Consider the following 12,990-nt stretch of genomic DNA (forward strand, 5'->3'; position numbering starts at 1 on the left):
TTTGGCCATCACTGCAGACCAGGGACTAAATCAGGCTTGCTCGCTGTTTCTGTATTGCCTATGAGCTAAGAATGGTTGGGGGAAATAAATGAAAGAAAAGTAGTTGTGTGTGTGTGTGTGAGAGAGAGAGGGGGGGGGGAACATATACAGGAAACTCAAATGTCAGGGTCATAAATGTTTATCGGAGCACAGCCATGCTTTCATTTATGGGATGCTTATGGCTGCATCTTTGAGCACTTGAAATGGAAGCAGTGTATTCCTTAAAAGCCAAAGCATTTACAGCTTGGCCCCTTCACAGACAGTATGGTGACCCCTGCTCTAGACGTTCCCAGGGCGCAGAGCCTTGCTGGTGGCTTCGAACTGCTGCAGTCACAGTTAACAGTCAAACTACCAGGCTTCCCGATTCATGGTGCCCTGTCCCAAGTGGACCAAGGACTAAGGAAGCATTTTGTGTCGGCGTTTTCCTGTGTTGATGCCCGGTGTCACTTGCCGAGTTCTGTGGAAGGAAGCTCCCGCCCCATAGCTGTCTGAAGTCTGATGTGACGAGTGCGTCTGTGGCCATGTGCGGTGCCGCTGGGAGGTGCAGGCTAATAAGTTACCTGCGCTGTCCCCCCATCCCCCATCGTTCACCCTCCTGAATTGACTTCTCAGCATCAGCTTGCTCAACAGCCACTGCCAGTGTCCCAGCAGTTCATGGGTAAACGCCTCAAGGGCATTTAATAACATTTGCAGCTTAGGGAACTGAACTGGAATGGTTTCCAGAGAACTGAGAGTCGATTTGAATGTTTTTCCAATACTCCACGAAACACCAGAGGCATACGCCGCTGAATCCCAAGGACATAAGGGTAACACCACTCAGGGACCTGCTGTGTGTCCCTTGCAGCCCTCTTTCCTTTACATTGTCCATCCTGATGCTGACCGGGGACACACACACCGGGGACACACAACCAAGCCCCCACAGGATTTATATTTAAATTCCTCCACATCAAATTAAGAGGACTAGGAGGAAGCTTCAATCGAGTCATGGAAAAAATGGAACTAAACATTAATGAAAATTTTCCACAAACTTTTTTGAGGTCCCCTTGTATGGCAGGAAAGAGAAGGCTGGACTCCTGTCCAGCTGGGCATCTGTGGAGAATGTGCTTGCTCCTCACCCAACCCCCTAAGCGGCAGTTGAACGTTGCATGCGGTCTCAGGCCCTAAGCCCTGGGGGGCTCGTCCCGCCATTCAGGGTCTTTTAACAGATTATCCCAGATAACAACTGAGCCTGCTGAGGTGTCTGGTTGGATTGCACTTAGCAACAACAACAAACTGGTCGCCAATATTTAAAAGTCAGGAGATGGCATATCAGTCTGATGCCCAGCTCTCGGGAAGCAAGGGAGGCTTGGGCAGCCCCACGCCTGCATTCCTGCAGGCCAGCAGTTGGCAAGCCCCACTAGCAGCTGTAGCAGCTGCTCTCTGCCTGAGCCAGGCGGCGCGGCCTCCTGCTGCCTCACACATCTCATTATCTCCTGGGTCCTGGCTGTCTTGCCCTTCCCTGGACCCGACCTCCCCTAGAAGGGACTCAGGTCCTGCCTCTCTGGAGTTCTCTCCTCTTCCTCAGTTTCTAAGTTACGGACAAGTTTCAATTGTCCAACTCAAGTGCTAAATCCTCACAGAGCCAAAGGCATTCATTTTGACCTAGGCTACAATTTGGAAAATCTTTTTGTTTTGTTTTGGATTGGTGGGGGGCGGGGGGGGGTTGAATAAAACAAACAAACCTAAATTGTGGAAAGTGGATATGTGGTTATTATATTCTGTAGTTTTCTGTAGCTTTTTAAAACATCTTAAGCCCACAACAAAATTCAAGCAGCCTGGATGATATGGTCGTCTGGCAACCAGGAGGTCTTGCTTTGGGTTCATATCCCACCAGCACACTTGGCATTTTAAATGTGGGGGGTTTTGTTTTGCCTTGGGTTTCTACATTTTGTTTGTCCTTCATAATAATCTAGCCAGGTAGATTATTTATATTTTTAACAAGTGTGCAGATGAATCCCTCCATAAAACGTTAGTGACTTGCTCCAAGTCGCATAGCTAATGAACAGGTAGGTCTGGTTTTAAATCCAAATAACCTGACATACCGCACCTCTCTCTACCTCTCACATCACTGCATAAGTAGGCATTAGACTGGAATTAACTTTTCTCCAACTATACAATACCTGGTGTTCAAGACAATACCTGGTGTTCAAAATTCAAGGGGAATCGTTGGTACCATTTTCTCCTTCGTTTTTAGAGTTCAAGAACAAGGGGCTAGCGAGTTAAAAAGTGTTCCAGAGATGGCCACGGTACCAAAGCTTCATGGCATATTCATTGCATGACTTTACTGCATGAACCAGAATCAGATTACAGAAATCTCATTTGCAGAAGTTCGAAGAACCTCGCATGCCTTATTGGAGAAGATTTTATTTTAACTTTAATCAAAATTCAATTTAAATAATTCAGAATGTGTTTTTGGTAGAATGGCTGTCCAGAATATAATGTCTTCTTAAACTATTAGACTGTATTGCCTTAAAGGTAGCATATATGTGAAAGACCATATCCCTCAGAATCATTGAATAATAATGCTCGACTTTAATTCCATATGAGCTAAATATATTCAATCTAGGACACTATAAATATTAAAATGGAAAAGAGATCCTTTAGTAGGTTATTGTATAATGCCAAACTCACATAAGCATTCCATCGGGAATAGAGGTCAGTTTTACACCTTTTATTTGATATACCCTGGGTTTTTGTACCATTTGTAATGATTTCTCATTTTCCTAGGGCTTGACAATAGAATATCTTTATTAAGGTTTTTTTAAAGAAATGTTTCTATTAGAGTGAATTTAAAATTCTGTGACTTCATTGAATTGTACTGTATGCTCATTTGATCAAGTTGTTCTAAGCCATCCGGAGAACCCCGTTGAGGCAGGTAGCCATGACTGCACCTAGGGAAGGATGTCCGGCCTGGGAGAGCACCTCAGAGTCTTCCCCTTCCCCCACACAGGTGGAGAAGTCCCATTCATCCCGCACGGCCCAGATAAGAAAGGCAGCCTCTTTGGGAAACAGCTCATAGGCCCCCCTTCCTTCCCTTATCAAAGTCGTCCTCCTCAGTGACCTCTGACCATGTTTTCATGCCTAACACTCAGCACATCTCAGTAGTACCCAAGCCATCACATAGAGGACTGTGAGCTCCTGGAGGTCGGGACCCTTTCCTCATGCACTTTTTATCTTTAACAAACACAGTTGCTGCCACAGAGCAGGTGTTTATTAAAGGGAGAAGGCATAAAACTGGGAAAACATGTTTGCTCTTACCACAAATGTATTGTAAGATTACACTTTAATTAAATGGGGAAAATCCCCCTTAGACTATTGCATAAATTAATTTAAAAGAAATTTCCATCTAATTCTAGTGAATTTCTCATTCACCGTCAACTATTTTCTTGGACCACCTGTATGTATTTGCTGTCTATGGTACTATTATGACAAGCAAGGTCTTTAAAGGATAACTGGTATAAGTCTGCCTACTTGGCTATGAAGAGGTCTGGAGGTCAGCTCTCCTTTTCCACTATGGGCAACCGTTGGGAAGGGACAGGGCACGATGTTCCACTGCAGGACCCGTTCTGTTAGACAAGAGGCTTCCACTCACCAGGTGACTTCAGCCTTGACATTCTAGAGTAAGAGTGTAAATTCTGGAGCCACGTTTAATTTAGCACTTACCATGGGACTCAACTGATGCCTAATAGGAGAGGGCTTCAAACAATTCATGGGAAAATGGAAAGGTAATGGAATTTTTCCACAAACTATTTTTGAACCCCCCTCAAACATGATCCTTTCCCTGAAGGCGTTCTGAGAGAAACAAGAAGGGCTGTCGTGCAAAGCATCTGCCAGTAGGAAAGAAAGTGCTCATTGCCAGTAAGAACTTATCGGGCCAAAAGAAGATGGTGAGAAGGGAAGAGTTATAAGACTGCACGGTATTCTTGCCCCACTTATTAAGATAATGCCGTGCTGTGGGGGCCAATGCACGAGAGAGATCGTGCAGGCTTGACTCCCTGATGTTCAAATAAAGAATGGTGGGGGTTCCGACCAAAGGGATATTTCGGTCCAAGGCCAAGGAACGTTTACTCAGAATGTCAGGCATGTACACTAAGGATGCAAAAGTATTCTGACTTTAGTCTTTATTAAAAGAAGAAAAATGGGTCAATGACAATGGGCAACGTCCATTACACATATGTATTTATCTGAATTCTGCTCATTGATCGTTGACTATCATTATTTATAGTGAAACTAAGTCCACCAGAAGATGATTGGATCCGTCCCTCTGTGTACACATTGCTGGTATCTGATGGAATGCTATCTACCTTATTTTGACAGATGGAAAGCAGGGCTGGAAAAAACTAAGCTATTTTTGGCACGCAAGCTGTATTTTGTTTATCTCTATCCTACTTCATACAAGCACATTATTTCACGTAACTTGATCTAAGGTGTTAACCACACAGTATCTCTTTTTCAAATATTCTTTCAGTGAGACTATAGCTTATCAAATAAAAATAGTCTCTTCTAATTTTTCTTTGAGTTAAAATATTACATCTAGACTTTTCTCACATGCTTTATCAATTTTATTTATAATTGCAACATGAAGATAAATACATAAATGAATATTCTAGCTACCCTCAAAGCTTCCAGGACTGTACTTAGCAGGGAAAAAGAATTGAACAAGCCTTCCATCTCAGCATTGTTTTATCTTAACTTGGGAAAAAGTCATGAAAAGAATTAGAGATCTTTATTTTTATTTTTAGCTTAACGATCATAAAGTGTTCATTATTTAGCTCTGGACACAATTGCAGCTATTTATATCCCTAGTTAATGGTACACATACATATGGACCAGTCAAAAAGTATTGCTACTAGAGTTTCAGTTCCTGCATGGGTTTATTCTCAGCAAATGTATTTAAGCATGTCTCTGTGATCTGTGGATGCACGCAGAAACATTTTCTCAGCAATAACTTGTCCTAGTCTCATTGGGTAAAAGATTAAGGTTCAATCAAATCAGTGCTTTCTGATGGGCTTTGCTGGCCAGTTCAATTCAAGGCAGAGAGGCCGGCTCAGAAGGTTATGGAAACTGATACTTACAATTCCACAGGGGTCCTCTTGATGGGCTTTCTCGAAGGATGGAGCATACTCATGGATGGAGCCTTATTAGGAGGTTTTCAGAAAATTGAAAATTGTAGTGGTATGAAAAACAACAACAGGAAAATCGGGCCCAGGATTTTTCCCACATCACGATAACACACCTTTGCATTCTTTGAAAGTAGCAAGAGCTTTTCTATGAGAATTTCCGCGGGAAGCCTTACCACATCCACTCCACAGCCCAGATCGCGCCCCTCCGGACTTCTTTTGGTTCCCCAAACTCAAATAACATTCCAAGGGAACACTTAAGGGGGCCAAAACTACCGTTTGGGGGTGTTGTAGACCCAAATTCCTCAGGGAATGGCTGTTGTTGTTGTCAGGTGCCATCGAGTCAGCTCCAGTCACAGCCGCCTGGTGTACAACCGCAGGAACGACTTTTTCACCATTAATCAAGGTTTCTATGATTTTGTAGCATTATATTTTTACTTACCTTCAGCTATACAATCTTATTTTTCTTTAGAAAGTACTTTACTCTTTTCTTTAGAAATAGTCTCAAAAGAGGATTTTTTTTATTATCTTTAACTTAATTTCTCAGCAAAGGTCATAGTGAGTACTTTTAAACTCGCTTAGTTCACTTTCCATTCTAAGACTTTAAGTGAGTTAGGAAGGACAGTGATTACAGGTCCCTGGCCTGCCTGTAGTGATTGGCACTTATTTGCCTCCTCAGCCAAGCTCCTCATTGGACTTAACCAGCTCCCAGCGTATTTAAACAGGCCACAGTACCGGGCCATGTTGCCTTCTTTATTGCCCTTCATTCTAATGACTGTGACTCTATCCCTCAGATTTTCCTATCTTTCTGAGACCAAAGAGGGACATTTTACTAGTTGAGTTGATTCTGGCTCAGGTTGATCCCATATGTGTCCAAGTAAACTGTGCTCTATGGTGTTTTCAGTGACTGGTTTTTCAAAAGTAGATCACCAGGCCTCTCCTCCTAAGTGCCTCTGCATGGAATCAAACCTCCAACCTTTCTGTTAGCAACTAGTTAGTGTGTTACATTTTTGTACCACCCAGGGAGTCCAGAAAGGCAAGAGAGGTCTTCTAATCTCATATCTGTAGTTAACAGATGAGGGGTGAGACTAGACCTGGATAACCCAAAAAACTAGTGATTCACCATGATTGCAGAAGAACTTAACTATGAAAAACACTTAACATATGAACATTAAAATGAATTGGCACTTGTGACTGGAAGCAACTTGGAAAACATATTGTGATTTCTTTGCATTTGGTATTTCATGATTTGTTTCAGCCTTGCATCATGGTGGTGTACTTATTGCAAGTCTTAGGGTAGCTAGAAAGATGAAGGGCACAGTAATCTCTAGCTGCCCTTCAGGCAAGGGAGTGGAACGGGTCCTCAAAGATGATGCAGCACATGGCCAGGGCATAGCACAAAGAATGATTAACATGGTGGAGTTAAACCCATAGCTGTGGAACTTAAACCGCACATTTTCTGAAGTGTGGGAGTAAGGGATGGGGGCTGGTAAAGATAAATCAATAGTGAATGATAATTCCCTGGGAAAGAAATTCAGGCTTGGGGACCAAGATAGAGATTTACTCCCCTTTCCATAGATCCTGAGAAGTTAAGCTATAAGGAACACTGACAAATATGACTGAAGATGACCTTGGCATACTTCATTGGGCTTGGAACTAAACCCCACTCTAGAATACATTAGAAGCTCGGAGTGAGTTAAGCTTTACAACCAAGCAGGCCGGCGCCCATGCTCATTCCCCAGTGGCTCCAAATGAACTGTGTTCTAGAATCTGCCCCATGCGGACACTCCTCCAAGGAGAAAAAGCAGACAGCACAAGGACCCCACTGACATGTAGCCTGGGCCAAGGAGAGGTGCTCGGAGGGACTCCCGAACAGCAGGAGACCATTGAGCCATGGCAAATGGTCACAAAAAAGAGAGGAACGAAAGAAAAGACCAAAGTGGATGTCAGAAGAGACTCTGAAGCGTGTTCTTCATCTTAGAGTGGCTAATCCAATGGAAAGAAGAGATGAGTGAAGAGATGGAGACGAGTGGAAAATTTCACATGGAAACTCAAGAAGACAGAGCTGAATATTATAACAAAATGCGCAAGCACCTCAAATTAGAAAACCAAAAAGGAAGGGCATAATCAGGGCAGCTGAAACTTAAAGAACTCAAGAAAAAATTCAAGCCTCAACTGCACATTTGAAAGATTCTATAGGCAGGCAAAATACTGAGTGATGCAGGAAGCATTAAGAGAAGGTGAAACTAATACACAGTCACGGTGCAAAAAGAACTGGTCAACTTTCAACCGTTTCAGGAGGTAGCAGATGAACAAGAACCACAGGTGCTGAGGAAGGTCACGCTGCAGTGAAACTACTAGCCAAAAGCAAGGCTCCAGGGATGGATGGGATACCTATTGAAATGCTTCAGCAAGCTGAGGAAGCACTGGAAGCACTCACTTGTCTATGCCAGGAAATTTGGAAGACAGCTACCTGGCCAACTGACTGGAAGAGATCCAATATTTGTGCCCATTCCAAAGAACGGTGATCTAACAGAATGTTCAAACTAGAGCAATATCGTTGATATCACACACATGTGCAATTATGCTTAAGATCACCCATCAATGGTTACAGCGGTCCATTGACAAGGAACTACCAGAAGTTCAGGCTGGATGCAGAAGAGGGTGTGGAGCAAGGGATATCGTGGCTGGTGTCAGATGGATCTCGGCTCAAGGCAGAGAATACCAGAAAGAGGCTTGCTTATGTTTCGTTGACTGTGCAAAGACATTAGACTTTGTGGGCCATAGTAAGCCATGCGTAACCTTGAGAAGAATGGGAATTCCAGAACTCTTCGTTGTGCTCACTGGGAACTTGGACATGGATCAAGAGGCAGCTGTGCCAACAGAATAAGGGAATACTGCATGGATTAAAATCAGGAAAGGTGTGTGTCAAGGTTGCGTCCTTTCAGTATATTTGTTCTATCTGTATGCTGAGCACATCATCAGGGAAGCTGGATTCGGATTGGAGAAGACTTAGCAGCCTGTGATAGGCAGATGACACAACCTCGTTTCCTTAAAGTGAGAACTTGAAGCACTTGCTGTTGAAGATCAAAGACTGTAGCCTTCAGTATAGATACAACTCAGTGTAAGAAAGACCAGAATCTTTGCAACTAGACCAATAGGTACCATCAGGATAAATGGATAAAAGGTTGAAGTTGTCAAGGATTTTGTCTTCCTTGGATCCACACTCAGAGTTCATGGGAGCAGCCAGCAAGAGATCAAGCTTTCTCTCCTTTTTTTTTTTTAGATAAACAGAATTGCAAATTAATTAAAGGTGATTACTTTTTGTTTCATCTTTGTATAAGGGAAATGTAGTGGAAATTTAGAGAAAATAAGCATACAATTTTGAAAGTAGTGAAGGTAATGAGGCAAACTGGAAAGCCTTAGTCCACTGGCTCTCAACCTTCCTAATGCCGTGACCCTTTAATACAGTTCCTTGTGTGGTGACCCCAACCAGAAAATTATTTTTGTTGCTACTTCATAACTGTAATTTTGCTACTGTTATGAATCGTAATATAAATATCTGATATGCAAGATATATTTTCATTGTGACAAATTGAACATAATTAAACATAAATAAAACAGTGAGTTAGCACAAAACAATATGTAATTATATATTGTGAAATACTCATGTGTTTTCCAATGGTCTTGGGCAGGGGGTCCTCAAACTCTTTAAACAGGGGGCCAGTTCACTGTCCCTCAGACCTGTTGGAAGGTTGGACTATAGTTAAAAAAAAAACAAAAACAAACTATGAACAAATTCCTATGCACACTGCACATATCTTATTTTGAAGTAAAAAAACAAAAGGGGCAAAAACACACGGAGGGCTGGATGTGGCCCGCGGGCCATAGTTTGAGGACCCCTGGTCTTGGGTAACCCCTGTGAAAGAGTTGTTCAAACCCCAAAGGAGCGACGCAGAGGCTGAGAACCTCTAACTTAGACTCTCAAACCCGAGCTTCTCACAGGAGTGGACGCAAGAGTCAAGAGGAAGCAGAGCCTAGAGCAGCGGTTTTCAGCCTGTGGGTCGCAACCCCTTTGGGGGCCAAACAGCTCCTGCACAGAGGTCACCTAATACCTTCGGAAAACACATATTTCCTATTGTCTTAAGAATCGAGACACCACTCCTCTGTCCATCTCCAGGCCAGTCCGCCCACATGCCGATTCTCCCACTTATGAGTACTTGGCATGAAGAACTGTTAGCCATGCTCCACCATGCTTCAAGAAAAAAAATTTCATTTACTTGTCATTAGAAATAAATATTTCACAATACATAATTACATTTGGATTTAGTGATGAATCACTATGCTTTAATTATGTTCAATTTGTCACAATGAAAATGCATCCTGCTTATCACATATTTACATTATGATTCATAACAATAGCAAAATGACCGTTATGAAGTAGCAACAAAAATAATTTTATGGTTGGGGATTGTCACAACAGGAGGAACTGCATTAAAGGGTCACAGTATTAGGAAGGTTGAAAACCACTGCTCTAGAGGACAGAGCCTAGACACCCCAGTGGTCTCGGTGGGGCTTTGTGAGAGTCTTTAGGTACAAGCAGAGATGGCATTTAGACGGTTCAGCAGATGGGCTCACGAGAAAGGCAGCTATCAGTGCCCCATGCCTGGGACCCCAAAAGCAACAGGCAAACGTACTGCTGCCCAGTCAAGCCTGACACCTAGTGACTGCATATGGAGCAGACTGCTTCGCCTTGCTTCCGTGAATCAGCTGGCGGGTTTGAACTTTTCCGTGAGTAGCCCAGTGCTTAATCCACTGCACCACTAGAACGCCAGAGAAAGGCCATTTGCTTTTGTTTTTCTTTTAATTGGAGTCCTGAATAGACCACAAGGAGCCCTGGTGGTGTAGTGGTTACACACTGGGCTGCCAACTGCTCGGTCAGCAGTTCGAAACCACCAGCAGCTCCCAGGGGAACAAGGCTTTCTACTCCCTTAAAGCGTTACAGAAACCCACAAGGGGGTTCTTCCCTGCCCTAAAGGGCCACAATGAGTCAGAATTGACTTGATGGCCATGAATGTACAGACTACAAACAGAAAATGGGACTCATGAGTAAGATGGAAGCCAAGTTAGTAATATTTGAACCCAAGGTATAAAACATAAGTATTAGGAAAGTGATGAGCCCTAGTGGTGTAGTGGTTACGTGTTGGGCTGCCATCCACATGGTCGGCAGTTCAAAACCACCAGCAGCTCCATGGGTGAAAGACTGGGCTTTCTACTCCTGTAAACAGTTACAGTCTCGAAAAGCCACAGGAGGGTCACTATGAGTCAGCATTAACTTGATGGCAGCAAGAGTAGGAAAGTGGCTCAGAGCAGAAATCCCGGGATTAGAGTTCACAGTGATCCTATGACGGTCGTATCTCACTGGTGAAGAGGCTGACCAACCGCAGGGCTGACGTCAGTGAGCGGGGGAGCCAGGTGGGTGTGAGGCAGACTGCTGCAGGAACAGCCCCGGCTCGCACACGGTCACGGGGGTACGCTTGAGGAAGGGGGAGCGTGTGTGGAGCAGCTGCTGTATTCCAGGCATGGTGCTAGGCATTTGTAATGTAATATTGCATTTAATTGGGGCAAGTCCTCTAGGAAATAAACTTGGTTGCTCAAACTTTATGGATGAGCAAAGTTTGCTCATATCACAGAGCCATCAAGTGAAAGAATCTAGAGCAGTGGTTCTCAACCTTCCTCATGCCACAACCCTTTCATACCGTTCCTCATGTAGTCGTGACCCAGCCATAAAATGATTTTCGTTGCTACTTCATAACTGTAGTGTTGCTACTGTGATGAATCAGGCAACCCCTGTGAAAGGGTCCTTTGACCCCCAAAGGGGTCACGACCCACAGGTTGAGAACCACTGATCTAGAGGATACCCACCTGTGTCTGCCTCCATTGCGATTCGATGAACCATGTTCACAACCTCCTTCGTCCTGGGATGCAGCTATACAATCAAAGAAGAAACTAGCCATTATGTAGCCTTACATCTCTGATTTCTAAGAAATTTAAACAAATGATTAAAATGTGCACAGGTCAGATGCATTAGTACAAAATCTTAGAAAGCAAGTTTCCACATGTTTTCACTAATGAGGAGATCTTGGTATTTCAGTTAAGGAACTTTCCAGGTGAGCATGGACTTTTCTCAGACGTTTTCCCAGAGTTCTAATCCTGACATCCCCACTGTCTATAAGCTACGTCGCTCCATCCCGTGTCTGGTCCACGAGGATAATATCACCTATCACAGTTTCTCGTAAACATTGAAAGTACTAAGCATTTAACTTTCCCAGCCTATTAGTTCGCCCCACATCTGCTTCATCTTACCATGGCTGTGTCACACATTGGTCCTTCACTGGCTCCCGCCCTTGTCAGATCCAAACAAAGCCAAACCAGACTCACCAGGAAGTCAGTTCTGACCCTCCAGGAAAGAGTAGACCTGTCCCACAGGGTTCCTGAACAATAAATCTGGTGGAGAACAGACAGCCTCTTGTCTCTACAGCAGAATGGCTGGCTGCTTTGAACCGACGACCTTGCCATTAGCTGCTCAATGCGTAACCAACCCATTGTGCCCCCTGGGGCTTCTCACCCTACTCAGATCACCTTGTCTTGTTTTGTAGAACATCTACCAGTGGGCACATTTTCTCACAGTTCTTTTCCCTTTGGCCCTCTCCCTCTGCGTCTAGCTGTCAACTCCTAATGGGAAAATCACCGTATACAAAGTTCAGACGTGCACAGATTCACCTCTTGTACCACGTTTCCTTCAGAAGCCCCGGACTCCTAGTTCAAATATACTCAAATTGTGCATCAGTTATCTGTGCTCGATAAAAACTTTGGGAACTGGGAAGTTGAAAAGATAAAAGAAGAAACTATCTCCAGTGCTTTGGCAAGCTAAAGTGGGTAACGAGAAGATTGCATTTCTGTCTCACGCACGCACGCTAACGTCTCCTTAAGACCACGAGGGGACCCGGGAGGCAGAAGTCACCGTGATTGCGTTATAAAATCAGGAGAGGGTTGAATATCTTCCCAGAGCACCAAGGAGCAGTAATTCAAGGTGGCTTCCGCTCTTCACACTTGGGATAATGAGTGGGCTGTTGAGACGATTAAGACAGGGAATGGCAAGCTTGGATCTAGAGAGGGATGCAGCTAAGGATGATTACTATAGCTAGAAACTGTATCTCCTAACTGCCCTCAAAGAACCAGCTCTCGAGTGGGTTCCGCCAGCTTTGGGCCGTTTCTCCAGCCCCTTGCGTTACGGGAATGAACTTCATAAAACACAAAGTGGACCCGGGGGGTGGGGGTGGGGGCTGGCTTCCTCTTTGCCTCCAGATGCCTCCTGGGACCAAGTAGGCTTGCGTAGCAAGGCCTGGCACTTGTGTTTCTCTGTACCCCACCCCTGAAATGGTGACCCTTGACAGACATTTTTTTTCATAGACATTTTTAATAGGGTGTTTCTCTGGTGAGAAAACCCCTCTGAGTCTCCTTCTTCCCTGCAACGGACACGTCTCAAGGCGCAGGCCTCCTGCTGCTTCTTCTGGGACGCCTTTCCTACTGCTGAGACGTCCTCTTCCGTGTTTCTTCCTGTGCAGCTCATTGTCCTTCTTACCCAGGGTTTCGTTTGCAAGGGACGCTGGGAGCGGTGGCCCTCAAGGACGGGGCTCTTGTCTTACTCCTCTCTTGGCCCCAGCGTAGACCACCACAGTAGGCATGTAAGAACTACCCAAGACTATTTGTTTGGAATTGATTAATGAAA

At 44.3% G+C, this 12,990-nt stretch overlaps 1 protein-coding gene across 2 annotated transcripts in view; it reads left to right on the forward strand.

Annotated features, from left to right (window-relative positions):
- Nucleotides 1-12,990, forward strand: part of NR3C2 (nuclear receptor subfamily 3 group C member 2) — a 376,709-nt gene that overhangs the window by 225,617 nt on the left and 138,102 nt on the right. The gene's annotated exons all lie outside the window — the stretch shown is intronic.

Source organism: Tenrec ecaudatus, chromosome 3 (genome assembly GCF_050624435.1).
Source record: "Tenrec ecaudatus isolate mTenEca1 chromosome 3, mTenEca1.hap1, whole genome shotgun sequence".
NCBI lineage: Eukaryota > Metazoa > Chordata > Mammalia > Afrosoricida > Tenrecidae > Tenrec > Tenrec ecaudatus.